This window comes from Bidens hawaiensis, unplaced genomic scaffold (assembly GCF_021521415.1).
Source record: "Bidens hawaiensis isolate Kalapana, Puna unplaced genomic scaffold, B.hawaiensis_p1.1 tig00027091_1, whole genome shotgun sequence".
Taxonomy (NCBI): Eukaryota; Viridiplantae; Streptophyta; class Magnoliopsida; order Asterales; family Asteraceae; genus Bidens; species Bidens hawaiensis.
The window spans coordinates 172,032-191,385 of NW_027494371.1; the positions used below are offsets into that span (position 1 = coordinate 172,032).

The following is a 19,354-nucleotide window of genomic DNA, read 5'->3' on the forward strand; positions in this document are numbered from 1 at the left end:
CCTGTGCAAGCACCACCACCCTGTAATGGCTGTCTTGGTTTTTTGTGGGTGATTGCTGGTAGTTTAATTTGTTCCAAAAAGCCGAAAACAGTCCAAAGAAAGAGGTAGCAGCAATGAAGCAGAAGTTGTGAAACCTGGTGTCTGGTAGCCTTAGCGAATCTTCAGGCGGGGTCCTTGGGAGCCCTGTTGGCGATGGCAATAACAGTGATCGAACCGGGTGATGATCCAGTTTCATTTTCACAATATAGAATGACATTAGGGTGATAGAACCAGGTTATAATCAAGTTTAGGGTACGTAGACCAATTTCAGAAGCTTGGCAATCTGATTCCTTTGACAGAACAGTTATTATTTACGCCATGAGATGAACATAAAAATGATAACGGTTATTATTTACGCCAGATAATTAGATTAAAAGTTTAAAACTAGACATCCTTAAGAAATGAAACATTTCAAGAAAAACAAGCAAAAAAACGAGCAAAACACATGGTTAACTTGAAGAAGCACGGTGTCATGTTGCCAGACGATCGTTAACAAGTGTTCGGTTGAGCGGGTTGTATCTTGCCCTGGGTAGCTTCTACTTCAGATGTGTACAATCAAAATCCAGTTGGCCCATATAGTTTCATAATCTGATCTTGAATCTAGATTAAATTACTATATCCAAATACTTGACTTACAAGCCACTTAACACCTTAACGGTGTCATAGAGCAGCCACTGTAACGTCACCACCGGCCCCACAAGCATAATCCTGATTGGAAGACTTCGAGTGAACAAATTCCGCAACCCAATTTTCTTCACAACCTACTTATATTTCAAGAAATAACTGACCGAATTATGAAACTCTAACCGACTAATTAGACAAAGAAATAATAAGTACCGTCTTCAGGCTGCTAGTCATATTATTATTAAGAGAGGCAACGACATTGTCAGCAGGATTTGAAATAATACTCCCAGTAGCTCCAGCTGCATATCCGGCTAAACAAGTAACCCCGAGTTGTTGTGCGATTGAGCAATCTTCCTTTTTTCTTTTAATTGCATTACGGTAAAGAAAATCAACCGAGTGCTCGAAAGTAGAAAACATGATCATGGAAACTGTCCAGAAAAACAGGAAGAGGAATTAGGCACACGAGATCGTATTTAATATTATTTAGTCGATGATAGGGACAGATTACATGGCAAGTTTTGGCCCCAAAGGGGAACGAGCCCTTTGTAAAATCTGGAAAAAAATAAGTATAATCAATCGAAATCAATTTCCTTTGAGTGAATTTCCATGACAATGAGAGGTACATAAATATACAAAAAAGAAAGAAATATGTGGAGAGAAATCTTCCACATTTACAACAATAGGAGTTACATAATAATTACATTTGAATGAGGAATATTGACCAGAGAGATTTTAGGCTAAGGATTTGTGATTAATTGATACCCCCCCCCCCCCCGACAATGCAAGGATGGAGGTGGTCTGAGACGAAGCATTGAACGAAACTTGTCGAACAATAGTTGTGGGAGACTTTTTGTGAAAATATCCGCAACTTGTTGATCGGTGGAGATGAATTTAGTGTCGAGCTGCCCGGAAGTAACCAATTCACGAAAAAAGTGATAATCGATATCAATGTGTTTTGCTCGTTTGTGTGAGATAGGATTTTGGCTTATGAACAAGGCACTCTTGTTATCACATAATAAGGTTGGGCGCATTTGAGGCTAAGCATGAAGCTCACGTAGTAGATGTGTCAACCAAATTATTTCTGCAGCGGTGTTAGCCATCGCCCTATATTCGGATTCACAGCTTGAGCGAGAAACGGTGGGTTGTTTCTTTGCACTCCAAGAGACTAAGTTTCCTCCCAAGTAAATGCAGTAGCCATAAGTGGATCTTCTAGTGTCTAGACATCGTGCCCAATCTGCATCAGAAAAACCTAGCGAAACAATGTTAGGTGGTCGATCAAAAGTTAAACCATAAGATAATGTGCCTTTGACATATCGAAGAATTCTTTTGATTAATTGAAAGCGAGTGGTGGTGGGTTGTTGAAGAAATTGACTAGCCTGATTAACGGCGTATGAGAGGTCGGGACGAGTGATTGTGAGATATTGGAGAGCACCTACGAGAGATCGGTAGAGGGTAGGATCATGAAATGGTTGTCCTTGGGTGGTGAAAACATCTTTTGATGTTAGAGGAGTGGAAACGGGTTTTGAGTCAAGAAGACCCGCACGAGATAAAATGTCGTAAGCATATTTGGATTGGTTTAGAAAGAGACCGGAAGAATTATGAGTAACTTCCAAACAAAGGAAAAAATTTAGTAGGCCGAGATCTTTTATTTTGAACTCCTTGTGTAGACGAGATGTAAACATGTTAATAAATTTTTCGTTGTTTCCCATACAACGATGTCGTCTACATAAACAAGGAGATAAGTTAAAATTCCGTGATTATTGTAAATAAACAATGATGGATCGGCTCTACTATTTTGAAAACCAAGAGCAATGAGAAAAGTGCTTAGACGTTGAAACTAAGCCTTTGGTGCTTGCTTTAGACCGTATAAAGCACGATTTAGTTTGCACACATGGGTTGGTTGTTTGGGGTCTTCAAAACCCGGAGGTTGTTCTATGAAAACGGTTTCATTGAGATGACCATTTAAGAAAGCATTGTTGACGTCAAGTTGTCTTAATTTCCACTGATTAATGGTTGCGATACTTAGAACAACTCGAATGGTGGAGGATTTTACAACCGGACTAAATGTGTGTGAGAAATCGAGACCTGGTATTTGAGAGAATCCTTGGGCTACAAGTCTCGCTTTGTAGCGATCGATGGATCCATCGGATTTGTATTTGATTCGATAAATCCATTTTGAACCAATGATGTTGGTGTTGGTTGGACATGGAACGAGAGTCCAAGTTTGGCTATCATGTAAGGCATCAATTTCATTGTGCATGGCTTTGACCCATTTAGGGTCGAGAGCGGTTTTGATTCCTTTTGGAACATGGCTAGAGAAAAGAGCATAATGAGAATGATTAGCAAGATTTACAGAATGCTTGGGTTTAAAGATGCCACTTTTGGACCGAGTTTGCATGGAGTGTGTGTTTGTGGGTTGAGTTTCGGATTGAGAAAATGATGAGGATTGGGTTTCGGTTTGGGCCGAAGGTGGTGACGGTGATGTTTAGGTGGATGGGGATTGTTGGGCCGTTGGGGAGAATTGGGCTGAAGTTGATGGTGTTTGGTTTGTGGGTGGAGGGGTCGGAGGGTGTGTTTGGTTTTCGAAAGGATTTGGGGTTGGAACAAGTAATGGTGTGGGTACTAGAGGGCTGTTGGGTTGTATGGGGTTGTTAATTTGGGGTGTAGTTTGGGTTGTAGATGGGTGAGAATGGGAGGGTGTCGTGGGTGTGGGTCATTGGTCTTCAAAATTTGTAATAGGTAGAGATGAGATATTTGTAGATGTAGAGGATGTTTGGAAAGGTAAAATGTCTTCGTCAAATTTGGCGTGTCGAGTAGTATAGATACGACCCGTGGTTGGATCTAGACATCTAAAACCCTTGTAGCGAGGACTATAGCCAATGAAGATATATGGGGTATTTCGAGGAAGAAGTTTGTTTTTGACATAGTCTCTAAGGTATGGATAAACTCGACATCCAAAAATACGAAGATTGGAGTACGTGGGAGGTTGTTTAAACAATATTTCAAAAGGTGAAAAATTGTTTAACAGTTTTGTTGGAAGTCTATTAATTATATATGTGGCCGTTGTAAAAGCATCAAACCAAAAAATTGGTGGTGCGTGTGCATTAAACATTATGGCCAAACCGGTTTCGGTGATGTGACGATGTTTTCGTTCCGTCCTTCCGTTTTGTTCCGGAGTGTGAGGGCATGAGACTCGATGATGAATGCCATTTTGTTGGAAACACATTTAAACTTGGTGATTTGTGAATTCGGTTCCTCCATCGCTTTGAAAAACCTTAACATTTGAAGAAAATTGATTTTGAACAAATGTTAAGAAAGTTTTAAGAATGTTAGGAAATTCCTATTTTGCTTTTAAAGGATAAAGCCAAGTAAAACGTGAATAATAATCTATGAAAATGATATAATATCGGTATCCATCGGTGGATGTGACCGGTGCGGGTCCCCAAAGATCACAATGAATGAGGTCCAAAACATTGTTTGCACGGTTATGGTTTTCAAGAAAAGGTAAATGTTTAGCTTTTGCCATTTCACACGAATTATATAATCCCGGTGGGTAACAAAGATGTAACAAAAACATGACCGCTTTTATTTAAAGTTGAAATAGTGTCAAAGGAAACATGTCCAAAACGACTATGCCATTTATTGAAAGAAGCACGAAGATGCGAAGCGGAGAGAGCGGCAATGAGAGACTTGTGACTTTGAGTGAGAATATAAAAGCCATTTTCACACGTGCCTTTAGCTAGAACTTCCGCTGTTTTTCGGTCCTGAATTTGAAAATAATTGTTAGAAAACAGTACATCAACGGGAGAATCATTAGTTAATCTACTAATAGACAGTAGATTTTTGGTGAGGTTTGGCACGACCAAAACATTTTGTAAAGGAAGATTGTTTTGAATATGAGTGTTGCCAATATGGGTAACGGGTAACGATTCCCCGTTCCCGAAAGTAACTCATGTGTTACCGTTTTGAGGTTTAGAATTAATTAAACCAAGATTTGTAGGAATCATGTGGGTGGTAACACCTGAGTCTGCCGTCCAATCCGGGGTATCGGTAGCAACATTGCATTGGGCAAGGAAAGCTTCGGCTAGATTGGCATCAAGAGATGTCACCTTTTTTGCATAAGGGGCGAGTTGTGGGCAAGTTGTCGCATAGTGACCATCATGGCGACACAGTTGGCAATGGGGTGTTCTTTTTGTGTGTGTGGTACCACGACCACGGTTTGAGGTTGTGTTACGACCTCGGCCCCGTGACGTGGTAGGCCGATTTGTAAACGATTTGGGTTAATTAGCAAAGAATGCAGCTTTGGGTGTTGAGGTGCCATGAATTTTTTAATAAACATTTCTTGATTTTCAGCATTTGCGAGAAGATCCCGAAATGCCGGAGCAGGGCGGATAGTTCTTTGGGATGTAGAAAAATTTTCGAAGGTTGCACCGAGCCCACAAAGAAAGTAGTGTCGTTTGTCTTCGTCGCTTACCGGGTGTCCGATAGCGGCGAGTTGGTCGGTTAACGCCTTGAACTTGCGACCAGATTCAGAAACGGAGGAGGTGCCTTTTTGAATGTTGTGAAGAGAGTCTTGAAGGTTGTGAACACGTTCAATTGAAGAGTGACTGTAGGCATCGGCAAGTGCCTTCCAAACTTGAAGTGTCGTGGTGTGACCGATAGTTTCGGCCATGGCTTCTTCAGAAAGGGTAGAATTGAGCAGCAAGAGAACCTTTTGGTCCGCTGATTTCCAGGCTGTATAGTCTGGATTTGGAGTTGTTTGGTCATTTGTGGTGATGGTTTGGGAAGGTGGTATGCTAGAACCGTCGATGTGGTTTAGGAGATCGAGATAAGCGAGCACCGGGGGTAACTTGCTTCTCCCATGGTAGGTAGTAAGTGGAATTAGTTTTATGTTTATAAGGTGGCTGAGAGAGTGGAGGGGAATGGCACTGAGATCGTTAGTGGTGGACATGGTGAAGGAATTTGAACAGGGGATTGAAGGGAGCTGCCGATGGAAAAAAAAAGGAAGGATCGATTTATATGATGGCTGATACCATATAATCAATCTAAATCAATTTCCTTGAGTGAATTTCCATGACAATGAGAGGTACATAAATATACAAAAAAGAGAGAAATATGTGGAGAGAAATCTTCCACATTTACAACAACAGGAGTTACATAATAATTACATCGAATGAGGAATATTGACTAGAGAGAATTTAGGCTAAGGATTTGTGATTGATTGATAATAAGAATCGGTATGGTTAGAGCAGCAGTGGCTCATGAAATGGAAGTTAAACTAAAAGGTTGTACCGACCCACCCACCCACGGATGCATATAACTTTGGAAAGCCGTCTGCTAGACCCCTTGCAAAGTGGGGTTGAGCTTGAACCCGAACCTTGATGGCCTCAAAAGGACAAAGTTGCAATGCTGAGAAAAAAGATGAGAGTCTTGTTTTGATGCTTGAAATCGTAAACGTCATTCAACAAGTACTCATAAAGGCCAAATCTGCAAGCTCCTTGAACACCATACCCGACCAGCCCCTCCGGAAAGCGGAACTCTCAATAGAGTTGCAAACCTAGTGGAAATGCTGTCATACTTAACAGGATTCACCTAAATTTTCAATTACAATATATTATTATCTATCTAGCATTTTTAATAAAAGAAAAAAAAGAAATAGAAATAGGACAACCTGCATGTTGACTTTGAGGACATCAAGGGGAGTAACGGCAAGATGTGTTGTTCCGGCGCTGAACATTCCTCCGACGGCGCAGATGCCATAATAATAATAATAATAATAATTAATTAATTATTTCTTCTTTCATTCTACTCTATTCTATTCTTCAACAATTAATCCATCATTCTCTTCTTCTCGATCTCATACAAAACAAATGACTTTAATTATTCTATTCTATTCTATTCTATTCTATTCTTCCTTGATTTTGAATGTTGGAAAGCTGGATGATCACCCTTTTCTAAAACCCTTTCATATTAATTAAAGAAATATATATATTTCAAAAATAGCACTTGCAAGTGGGCTCGCCTGATTCGTCCTTTATTTTTAGAATTAGATTCTCATTATATATTATGTATGTCTTCGGTTTTAAAATAAATATTAACTTGGTGTTTTTGTATAGCTTGCCAAAAGAAACATATATACCGATTATTTGTGGAAGTTCATTCACTCAAGCAACGTGGCAAATAATATCCCGATGGTGTAAGGTACTGGGATATCTATATATGTCGAAAAGGTCGGATATAACATGGGAGAATTGGAGATCAATTAGTTTATTGTTTATAACATCAATGGGTGTTATTAATTAAGTTTTTTTTTTTGTTACAAAATAAAAAAAAGGATTCTCAATAATATAAGGCATTGTGAATTTAGTTCGCACAATTGCCTTGATCTTCACAAGAATTTGGAAGGAATATAAATGTGATGTTTGTAAAGATAACCAAGATTCGCACATGATAGATAATCTTGTACTTGATTAAGTTGTCATCTTGATTCACGCAATCATGTTATAATTTATAATAGATGTTATAATTCATAATTAGTTCAACAAATTCGCAATTCATTTTCTTGATTTTTAATGTATTTATATAATGTACTAGTTTTAGAGTTTGTGTCACACACAGGATAATTCAAATTATAAAATTATAAGTAAAACAAATAATTACATAGCGTATATGAAAAAAAATGTATTACATCTATGCTTGTATCTATACAATGTGTACATAAATTTATTTTATTTATACCACAAAATGATTTTTTTTAAATGAACTTAATAAAAAAATGTCCGTGCAAATACGTACCCGAGAATGCTTCTTTCTATTGAAAAATTCATTCTCGGTGTCATATATGTATAATTGAAAAAATTTTGGTTATGAACTAATTTAGGAAATAAGACTTCTCATACGATAGTAGTTCTAACAACTCAGACTAAATACAAAAGGAGCATTACCTTTATTATATTTATCAATTTATCACCTATCAAAGGAAAGTAGAACATTAAATTATAGCAATGGATGTTCTTCAAGAACTATGATTTTTTGAGCCACACCATGAAAAATATTTTGATAAGTTTCAGAGGGCTTCTCGACTTTGTCATAATGACAACATAAAAAACATATTAACCCATTCAATTTTGTGAATATTTTATTTCATTTTAGCATAGTTTAGCATGTCATGCTTCCCGTATAATGTTCTGATCACCATTGAAAGAAAAATTAATGTTGATATAAATATTTCAAATTTGATAAAAGTTAAGTATTGATAGGCATGGGGGTGGCATGTCCAAAGTGTTCGCAATGTTTTCTTAAATTTTAATAGTTGAAGGGAAAATAGTTAGTTTATCAAATCCCGAACCTTTTGATTATTTCAAAAAAATGCCCTTAAAAATAAATTTGAAACCCGAATCATGTTTAAAAATTTTAACTTTCATACTTTTGACGTTTTAAAGTCAACACTTTGAACCCGTAATAAATTTGACGATAAATCTATTTGCATTCTCAAACTTTTAAAAATATTCAAAATTTTCATTTTTAATTCAAACAAATTTTGACCAAACTGTGGTTAACTTGTATCAAACAATCTATTTACCAATTTTTGACCCATAAAATCAAATTTAAGTTTCACAAAAAAACCCGAAACAATTTTCATTTGATAAACATGATTTGTTGTTGATTTTTGGAATTCACCAAGTATTTTGAATATATAGTAAAATAATATTTGTACTACGCCGCCTCTACGAGGCTTTAGGAAAACAATCCTTCGTCCCAAGTTTACATACGAGTTCAAATCAATAAACTTTTTTTTTCTTTTTTCTTTTTAATTTTTTGAGTTATGGTCTTTATTTGATAAAAAATTTGGTTTTTTATGTGTAAGAATTTAATATTAATTTATAATATTTTCAGCTCCTAATTTAAATGTTTAAATTCGTAACAAATTAGGAGATGAGGAAAAGTGGGGGAAAAAGGTATCATTTAAGGAGGACTTGTGTTAATAGAAAAACACTGACCTGTTATACGTGTTATGTGTTAAACCTTACTAAAGACGATATTGCATAAAACGTTTATGTTTCATTAATAAGAAACAAGAACAAAAAAATAGTTTCTACCACACTGAAAATAAACCTTTTAATGGGTTTATATAACACCCACAATTCTAATCCTACCCAAAGTAGGAAACATAATACTACTAGACTTCTACTTTATTTAATAATAAATAAAAAATAACTATGACACAAAGTTATTTTAACTTGGTCCGTGAACTTTTGATCTCCACCAAATCGCCCTTGAGATCTTCCGTACCACCCTTGTACTTTTTGTATTAACCATTCGGATCCTTCAAATTGGTGTTGCTCCAAGTTTTACATTGTGATTTAACCAGAAAAATAGACGGTTTTCTGGTTGAGGAAGCATCAATATTACATGCAACAAAGTATTTCGATCATATATATCATTTTAGAAAAGTGTAGAGCAAACATGTAATATAGATAACTTTAAGGGACATTCGTGTAATTTAGGGGTGTACAAAGTCGGTTTGGTTTGGTTATAGGGGCTTAACCATAACAATTAGAAAAGTGTAGAGCAAACATGTAATGTAGGTAAATTTAAGGAGCAATATTTGTGTAATTTATGGGTGTGCAAAGTCGGTTCGGTTTGGTTATGGGGGCTTAACCGTAACAATTAGAAAACTGTAGAGCAAACATGTAATGTAGGTAAATTTAAGGAACATTTACGTAACTTATGGTTGTGCAAAGTAGGTTCGGTTTGGTTATAGGGGCTTAACCGTAACAATTAGAAAAGTGTAGAGCAAACATGTAATATAGGTCAATTTAAGGAGCATTCGTGTAATTTAGGGTTGCGCAAAGTCGGCTTGGTTTGGTTATGAGAGCTTAACCATAACAATAGCCGAATGGTCAGGTAACCATGAGTCGGCTTTGGTTAAGTTTAGTTAATTGTCCAATGTATTCATTTTCCTTTGTTCTAGTTGACATATGGTATTGCAAAGTCGGCTTGGTTTGGTTATGAGAGCTCACTTAATAAGTTTCGAATTTGAAATATGCCGGTTTCAAGTTGGCTATGGTGTTCAAAACTAGAATGAATGTATAAAAGATGGGCATAAATGTATTAAATTTGTGAAAAATGACAAGCATACAAATTAGCAAGGGTGTATTGGCATTTGCTATTACATGCATAAATTTTGAAGATGAATCCGACCCGTCTTCAGACAATTAACACAAAGTATAATTACACGGCCGATGTCTCCATGTGGATGGCTATGCTCATTTATTCAGTGAGTTTGACTTAGAGAAAATACTTTAGCACAAGAAATGTCTCGATTGAAGATCAAGAAGTGACTGTAGGGTGAAGCTCTGAACCACCTCTTCCCTTTTATCTAATTTATTGACTTGTAAATATAAAATTTCATGGTTCCACTTCAGCCGCATAAAAGAAAACGCTCAGGTGGTTATTTGGGTACCACCTAGTCTTGCATATGCTTTACATGTAATAGCTAGTATTTAATGTGTGTTGGTTTTATGTGCAATGTCAGGATATTTAATGCTGCAAGCTAGCTAGCTAGCGTGGGTGCTACGGACTAGAGGGACTTCCATCGTGAAATTTTGTCACACCCCGACCAAAGGCGGCGGAACATGCCGAGATGTAACGATTGTCCATAAGCACATGACACCAATTAAAGTGACAGTATTTAATAAACTCATTTCATTTCAAAACATCGAAAATGTCACATAACAATTATCCATAAAATAACCATAAACAAGATATCACAAAATATGGCAAATTGATATTGTTCATTTTTACTAATATCCTAAGGTCTTTGATGTCGTTTTCTTCACAATCATAAATCAACCAAGATGCAAACCTGCAACATTTCATAAAATAAAGTTTGTCAACACAAAGGTCGGTGAGCAATTCATAAGTTTGATCATATTAGTATATAATAAAGATAGCCACAAAACTTGCATACGAAACGATAAATAAAAGTGGTAATTTGGATAAATAGATATCGTTAAACACATTAGCGACACCTAGCTATAAGGGGATGCCAAATAGTCTAGGATTTTATAGTTATCGTTAATTGCATTACGTTAACGACACCTTGCTATAAGGGGATGCCAAATAGTCTAGGATTTTATAGTTCCACAAACCAAAAGCGATAAACACATAGGCATATAAGCATAGAACACCAAATCGAGCAATTATTTAGGTAAAGTATACAACTACGTTTGTGGTTTAAGATTTATGTTGGTGCATAATGTCAGTAGTTCAGTGTCTAGTGTCTGTAATTGCGTTTGTAATATTTTATGTTTTGTATAAGCGAAGTTGCTAACAAGGTCGCTGATATGGGCGAACTTGTTAGACAAGCGAAGTTAGTGACAACTCCGCCTGAACATGCCAGGCGAAGTTGTCGTGATTATATAAGCCATCTGTTACGGCTTATTAATCATTAATTCAGTTTTACAGTTTTCGTGTATTCGAGTCAGAGAGAGTCTGTAATCAAGTGATCTTCGTATCACGTGTTTAAAGTTGGTATACGACGTGTTTGATTATCGTGTGTTAATCGTATTGTTTTCTATACTCGTAACGTCTTGAGTAGGGATTCAGCACCTGCGTAGTACGTGATATCTCGTGTAGATCCGGCTGTAAACCTACAATTGGTATCAGAGCTCTTGCTCGATTGTGTGGTTCGGGATTATCACGCGGGTATAGAAATCGTTCCGTTCGACTATTCGCGGGACGAGTTTTCTGAGTTTTAGTGTTATACTCTCCTCCTACAAGCTTAAACAACCCATAACACCTTCACAAACCTCGAAAAACCCAGAAATCTAATCTGCAGAAGCTTCGTGTTCATCAGGCGAAGTTGCCGTCACTGTTACTAGGGTTACGGCGAAGATATAAGGTTAAGCGAAGTTATCCACAACTTCGCCTACCTCTTCAAGTTCGCTTACCTCAAGCGAAGTTACCCACAACTTCGCCTACCTCTTCAAGTTTGCTCAACTTAAGCGAAGTAATTCTCAAGTTCGCCTATCCAGCGAATTTAAGAAAGTGAGCGACGTTACAAATTCACGCGAAGTTAAGCTTTAAGCGAAGTTATCCGCAACTTCGCCAACAGTGCTGTTTGAAAATAAAAATTTTTATTTTCGGATTTCTTTGAGTTTAGAGAAAGATGTCTTCGATAAACATTACTGAACTAGTAAAGATGGAAGTAGAAGCAGGTTCGGCTACAAAGGCACCTAAGATGCTCAAGAAAACGGATTATGTAGCGTGGAAAGACCGTTTTGAACAATATGTCAAGTATCAAGATGCCAAGATGTGGGTATGCATACAAGATGGTTACATTCCACCTACTACTGAGTATGAAGGTCGTGATCAGATCAAGAAGTACAAAGAGATGGAAGATGAAGAGAAGAAGATGTATGAGGCAGAAAGTAAAGCTCATGAAGCAATTACAATGGCTCTTCCACAAGAGATACTTCACACCTTCCGAAAGTATAAGACTGCTAGAGAGCTTTGGGAAGCACTTGAGAACCGTTTTGAGGGCAATGTGGGATTCGTGCTTCGAAGATTAAACTTCTAAAAACCCAATTCTCGGTCTTCAAGTATCTGAAAAACGAATCACTTGATGATATCATCACCAGATATTATCATCTGATGACTGAACTCAGCAACTATTCAATTGCATACAAAGAAGATGAGATTGTTGAGAAGCTTCTTGATGCTCTCCCACCAAAATGGGAGATGTATACAGTGTTGATGAGAGAGGATAAAGACTTTGCTGACTATGACCTTGAGACAGCAGTTAACAAGCTAAGAACGTTTGAACTGAACATGGTACGAAAGGAGACACCTACCGATCAGGTTCAAGATCCGGGTATGTATGGTGCAAAGGTTAACTCGGGATCAAGTTCGAAAACGGAATCATCTGCTTATTACTCTAAGGGAGAGTCAGGCGCGAGCTCAACACATGAGGGACATGTATCTCTCAACATGAACGGTGATGTGTGCTATGTAGCTGGAGGGTCAAATGCTTCTCAACCACAAGCGACCAAGAGTAGTTATTCCCTAAGTGTTTCAAACAACAACTACTCGAAGATGCCCATGAGTGTCAAATCTGCTGAACAGCAGTTTGCTCTCTATGCATCTTTTATTGCTTCGTATGAGAACTACATTCAGGGTAAGATCGTTGATCCTGCAGTTTTGGATGAAGACTATGACCAGATCGATGCTGATGATCTGGAGGAGATGGATCTGCAGTGGCAGATGGCTATGATTGTCAGAAGGGTGAAGAGGTTCATGAAGAAGACTGGCAGGAAGTTTGTCGGTGAGAGGCCAGGGTTTGATAAGTCGAAGGTTCGCTGCTACAACTGTCAGCAGAATGGCCACTTTGCAAAAGAATGCAAGAATGAACGTGTAGAACGCAGTCAGAACAGATCTACACAGCAAAGTGGTAGTGGTAATGACTATAGAGCCATGATTTCCAGACAGAATGAAGAGTACAACTGGAATCTGCATGTTGAAGAAGTATTTGAACAGGCCAACTTGGCAAACATCGAAAATGCAGATAGTGAGAAGGGAACTGGCGAAGATGAAGCGTACATGGCAGATGTAGCAGACCAGCTCTCCGAGGTAAGTACCGAACTCCCTTGTACTAAGTGTGAACTTCTGTCTGAACAACTGACAACTCTAACTGATCAGTTTGTTAGTTTGGATGCGCAATATAAAACTTTAAAAGAAGATCATCACTTCACTAAAGCTAGAGAAAATAGTTACAAAGTAAAAACTAAAGCTAGTGAAACAGATATTAAAAGTCTTAAAGCAAAGCTTGCTGACAAAATTAATATGATTGATCTTAGCTATGAGGTTCTAGAAGAAAAAACCAAACTAATAGCTGAAAGAGAAAAACAGATAGCTGATCACCAGGTAAAAGTGGTGGAACTTAACAGGAAACTGGAGCAATTCAGAAATTCCTCCGCTATACTTGATCACCTTGTTAGTGATCAAGGTTCTCCAAAAAGGGGAGGAATTGGTTATCATGAAGTTCCACCACCTTTCAATCATAATTACACTTTTAACCCTAGTAATCAGAAATCTGTCGATGTTGACTATGGTCAGACAGTTCCAGTTCCAGTTACTACTAAAGAACCAGAAGTTAGTAAGCCTGTTGCAAGTGTTAAAATTTCTGCTCCGAGTCCTGTCTCATCTAACTCGGACAAGTCTTCTGAGTCGAGTGAGACAAATCAAGAGGAAGTATTACCAAAAAGTGGAGAGAAAAAGAAAACATCTGAAAAGAAGTCTCCACTAAACCCGTATGTCCCACCATATGTGAGACAAACGGGCAGTAATACAGCCTCAACATCTAAGACAACTTTTGATAAGAAAGTTGAAAACAGGTGTTGTTTTAGATGTAATCAACAAGGACATCTTGTTGCTGGTTGCCCTCTGAAGCAAAAATTCAGAGGTGTGAGGCCTTTAAAATCTGAGAAAAGAGCTAACAATAATCAATTTAATGATAAAACTGAAAACCCATCGAATTTCAGAAAATGGACTAATCCAGGTTTTCAAAGAAATAGATCTCAGTTTTTCACTGGTAACACCCAAACCATAACTAATAATTCATTTAATTCAAGACGGTTTGGATAGCCTCATAGACAATCCACAAGAAGGTATCTTGTTAGGACTCACAGAAATGATTATGATACTAACTTTGGACAGCCAAGGTACGGGATGTATCGACCCAAGACCAATCGGTCTTGGGTCCCCAGATTTTAACTCTCTGCTTTAATCGTGCAGGAACAGTTGAACAGGGCTGCCAACAATCAATGGGTTGTGGATAGCGGCTGTTCCCGGCACATGACGGGTAACAAGAAATTGTTACAAGACTGGAAACCTGTTCAAGGTGGTAGAGTGAGTTTCGCAGGAGAGAGCGGTGGAAAGATCACAGGAATTGGGACTGTGACTAACGGGAAGATGACGCTAGAGAAAGTTAACTTTGTTGAAGAATTGAAGCACAATCTGCTGAGTGTTTCGCAGATCTGTGACAAGGATTATACCGTGCATTTCACGAAGAATGAGGCGATAGTGTTGTATCCTGGTTTTAAGATACCAGAGGACTGGATTGTGATGAAGGCTCCAAGAGTGAAGAATACGTATATCATGGATATGAGGTCTACTGAAATGGCCACTGAAGAGTCGTGTCTTTTGTCGAAAGCGACTGAATCAGAGTCCGAATTATGGCATAGGAGAATGGGGCACATTCATCTTCGTAAGATGAACTACCTTGTCAAAAATGGGCTTGTGTTGGGTGTTCCCTTGAAGAATTTCAACTTCGAAGACAAATGCTTATCATGCAAGAAGGGAAAGCAACACAAGAAATCCCATCTCACCAAGAAGGTCAATTCAATTGTCAGTACCCTAGAATTACTTCACATGGATCTCTTCGGTCCCGTGAATGTAAAAAGTCTAGGAGGAACATCGTATTGCTTGGTGATTACTGATGATTTTTCTCGATACTCGTGGGTATATTTCCTGAAGTCGAAGGATGAAACTGTTCAGATGGTAATAAATTTGATTACCAAAGTTGAGAACATTATGGGAAAAAGAGTTAAATACATCAGGAGTGGCAATGGGACTGAGTTCAAGAACTATCAGATGGAGATCTTCTGCCTACAGAAGGGGATTGAACACCAATACAGCGCACCGTACACTCCGCAACAAAATGGAGTGGCTGAGAGGAAGAACAGGACTTTGATTGAAGGAGCCAGGACCATGCTGGCTGATTCGAAACTTCCCGTGGTGTTCTGGGCTGAAGCCGTTGCAACAGCCTGTTATATCCTTAATAGAGTGTTAACTGTTAAAAGATTAAATAAAACCTGTTATGAACTAATGCATGGGAGAAAGCCCAACTTGAGTGGTCTTGAACCATTCGGGTCCCCGTGTTCGATATTAAAGACCAATTCAAAATTTGGTGAAGTTGCCGACGAAGGAATCTTAGTCGGATACGTTGTTGGGACTCCCAACAGACGGGTCTTTAATACATCGACCAGCAAGGTTGAGGTGGTGTGTAACACTGATATCACAAGTTACAAATCACCAAAACCAAGCACGGGACCCGCTGGGGTTTTTGACTATGATAGACTTTTAAATCTTTTAACATGCCTTATTTGGTTTTTGCAGAAGATGAGGAACGAATTGCTACGAAGATGATATGCGATGAGGAAGACACTTTGGTGGAAAGACCACAGTATGATGAATGTCAGCCTTCCTCGTCAAATGCTGTCAATACCCCTGCTGCCTCTACTGAAGAGGAATTCATCAATCCGTTTCACTCTCAACATCAATCAACCATGGATGAGCTATCTTCGAACTTGGAAGATAATCTAAATGTCAGTTCGGTTCCGAATACGAGAATTCACAAAAATCACCCGTTGGAGAATGTGATAGGTGATCTGTCCGCCGGTGTACAAACAAGAAAAAGCGTGAATGGGCACACCTGTGTTTACACAAGCATTAAAGACACGGGCATTATCAACGAATGCTTGTACACCTGCTTCATCAGCCAGATTGAACCAAAGAACTATCAAATGGCTCTGAAGGACAGCTCGTGGGTCGAAGCCATGCAAGAAGAGTTAGCTCAGTTTAAGAAAATGGAAGTATGGAACTTGGTCGCAAAACTAAGAAATGTGCATGCTATAGGCACAAAATGGGTATTCAAATGTAAGAGAGATGAGAAAGGGGTTGTTATCAGGAATAAGGCGAGGCTGGTTGTTAAAGGCTTTAATCAGCAAGAGGGGATTGATTACAATGAAGTATTTGCTCCTGTGGCAAGATTGGAAGCCATTCGGCTGTTTTTGGCATTTGCTGCTCATAAAGAGATGAAAGTTTTTCAGTTGGATGTGAAGAGCGCGTTCCTAAACGGTAAAGTCGACGAGGTTGTGTATGTTGAGCAACCTCCGGGTTTTCCTGACCCTGACTTTCCCGATCACGTGTACAAGCTAAGTAAAGCGCTGTATGGACTACATCAGGCACCTCGTGCCTAGTACTCAACGTTATCCGATTACTTGCTTGAGAATGAGTTTGAAAGAGGTAAGATTGATAGCACGTTGTTCTTCAAGAGAAAAGGAAGCGACTTTCTGCTGGTGCAAGTCTACGTGGACGACATTATCTTTGCTGCATCAAAGGTCGCCATGTGTCAGGAGTTTGAGGCCGTCATGAAGAAGAGATTTGAAATGAGTGCTATGGGTGAACTAACTTTCTTTTTAGGATTGCAGGTTGATCAGATGAAAGACGGGATGTTCATTCATCAGACGAAGTATGTCCATGATGTTCTCCAACGGTTCAAGATGGAGGACAGCACTCCATATGACACTCCAGTCTGCGTCAATCACAAATTGGGTGCTGATTCAGACAACGATGCAGACGTGGACCCAACCCAATATCGGGCTATTATAGGTTCTTTAATGTACTTAACTGCTTCTAGGCCTGATATAATGTTTGCTGTTTGTCTTTGTGCACGCTTTCAGGCAAACCCAAAAGAATCTCATTTGAAGGGTGCGAAGAGGATACTGCGGTATCTCAAGGGCAAGCCGAAGCTGGGGTTGTGGTACCCGAGAGGAGGAGACTTGGAGCTAGTCGCTTACACAGATTCTGATTATGGAGGGTGCAATCAGAGTCGGAAATCTACAACTGGTGGATGTCAGTTTCTTGGTGGCAGATTGGCGTCGTGGCAATGCAAGAAGCAGACTTCAGTCGCAATTTCAACCTGTGAAGCAGAATACATGGCAGCATCCAACTGCTGCTCCCAGGTTCTTTGGATTCAACAACAGTTGCGCGACTATGGTCTGAATTTCTCACTTACTCCTATTTGCATTGATAACACTGCTGCTATCTCAGTAACTAACAATTCCGTGAAGCACAATAAAACTAAACATATTGACATACGTCATCATTTTATACGGGATTGTGCTGAGAAGAAGCTGATTGAGCTCGAAAAGGTTGACACGTTAGATAATTTCGCTGACTTATTCACGAAAGCGTTTGACAAATCTAGATTTCAAAACCTTGTTGAGCTGAATGGGATGATCAATCCCGAGTAACCGTGTTTTCTTATGTTTGTTTAAAAAAAAAATAAAAAAAAAAAAAATACGTCACTATCGCTTAGAATTATGTCGGTTGCCTCAGTTTGAAGGACATGTCTTAGGATATGTTTGGTCCTCATTTCTACTTGTAGAATATGAGGATAGCCATTAACCAGATGACTGAAAGTGACCGGGGCGGTTTATGATGAGTTTTCATTCTTTCGCTGAAAATTAGTCGATCATACTTAGTTAGAAGGACACATACTAGTATGTGGTCGGTCCAGCTGATCCATTGGATCTTCGGGATAGCCGTTAACCTGAAGACTTTGATTTGGTCGGGGCGATAGAAGTTAAATTTTTCTTTTCGGGAGATGAAATTATTTTTCAAGTCTACTACTTCGTAAGAAGTTACTTTACTATGTTTAACAGAAAATTGATCCAACCTTGGAAAGTGATAGATATACTGATTCTGTGTTCTTAACTAGTGAAGTTATTAGGCTTAAAAGACTTTAGAACAGTATTGTATGTCATGGTAGCTTTTTATGGTGCGTAAAAGTAGAAGTGATACTAACTAAATCTACTCGATTTTATGTGGAAACTCTTTAAGAGTTGTGCATGTCTTCATACATATCTTTCCAAATGATAGGCAGAAAAGCGATTACCCAGTCATACACGAGCCCGTTAGTGTTCTGAGTCCCGTGAAGATAGCGTGTCAAGACACTGCAGTGATCCAGATTCGGGACTTGCAGTTATTTTCTACTTGAAGTTGTGTATATATATGTTAGATTAAAAAAAAATGTGTGTATTCTAGAGTTCATAAGGTTAATGATTCTCAATCAAGACGCAAGAAGGGGAACGGGAAACAGAGTCTAAGATCGAAGTGTAATCACTACTTAATCAGACACTACGGGTCAAGGTCAATTCGGGGTGACTTGGGGAAAGACAAATACGCCTTGAGAATAGATAGGAGGCATCATAATCTCTGAGTTGTTGCCCACTTAAGTTTTGAGCTTAATTGAACCTAACTCGTATCACAGAAACGATGAAAACCATTCTAAGTAGATTACCTGCTTACAACCTGTTTCTTTATGTCATAATACAGCTGAACACGGATCTGTGTGACAGTCACGAAATTAGTATGATTCCTGTTCGGATCTTTTCTAAAACATGGTAGTCCCTGTCGAGACTGAAATTTGATCCCGTGTACCTTTATTTTAAAAGTTTTTCTATTTTTGGAGTTGTATGATTTTATACCTGGTTACTTGGTCTTGATCGTTTCATTTAACGCTTTAAATGATGTTTTCTAACTTAGTTGCAAATTGTTCAAATTATGGGGTTTGCTTTGAAAAATTTTTAATTTCAGCGAAGTTCTGCATAACTTCGCCTGATAGGCGAAGTTATCCACAACTTCACCGATACATCTGTGACCCTATATAAAGGACTTTAAAGGTCAAACTGTTCATTTATTTCAAAACCCAGCGAACTTATACTCACAGAAACCTCGGTGAACTTATCGATTCTATTATCATCAATCATTCTGTGTTTCTTTCTCGATTTCATTGTCGATTAAAGGTGTGTAGGGTTCGATATTCGTATAATCATTGTCGTTA

General features: G+C 38.5%; 1 pseudogene; it reads right to left on the bottom strand.

The window, feature by feature from the left end:
- Window positions 1-671: 671 nt before the first annotated feature.
- Window positions 672-6,424, bottom strand: LOC143574721 (mitochondrial phosphate carrier protein 1, mitochondrial-like; annotated as a pseudogene).
- Between the last annotated feature and the right edge of the window lie 12,930 nt (window positions 6,425-19,354).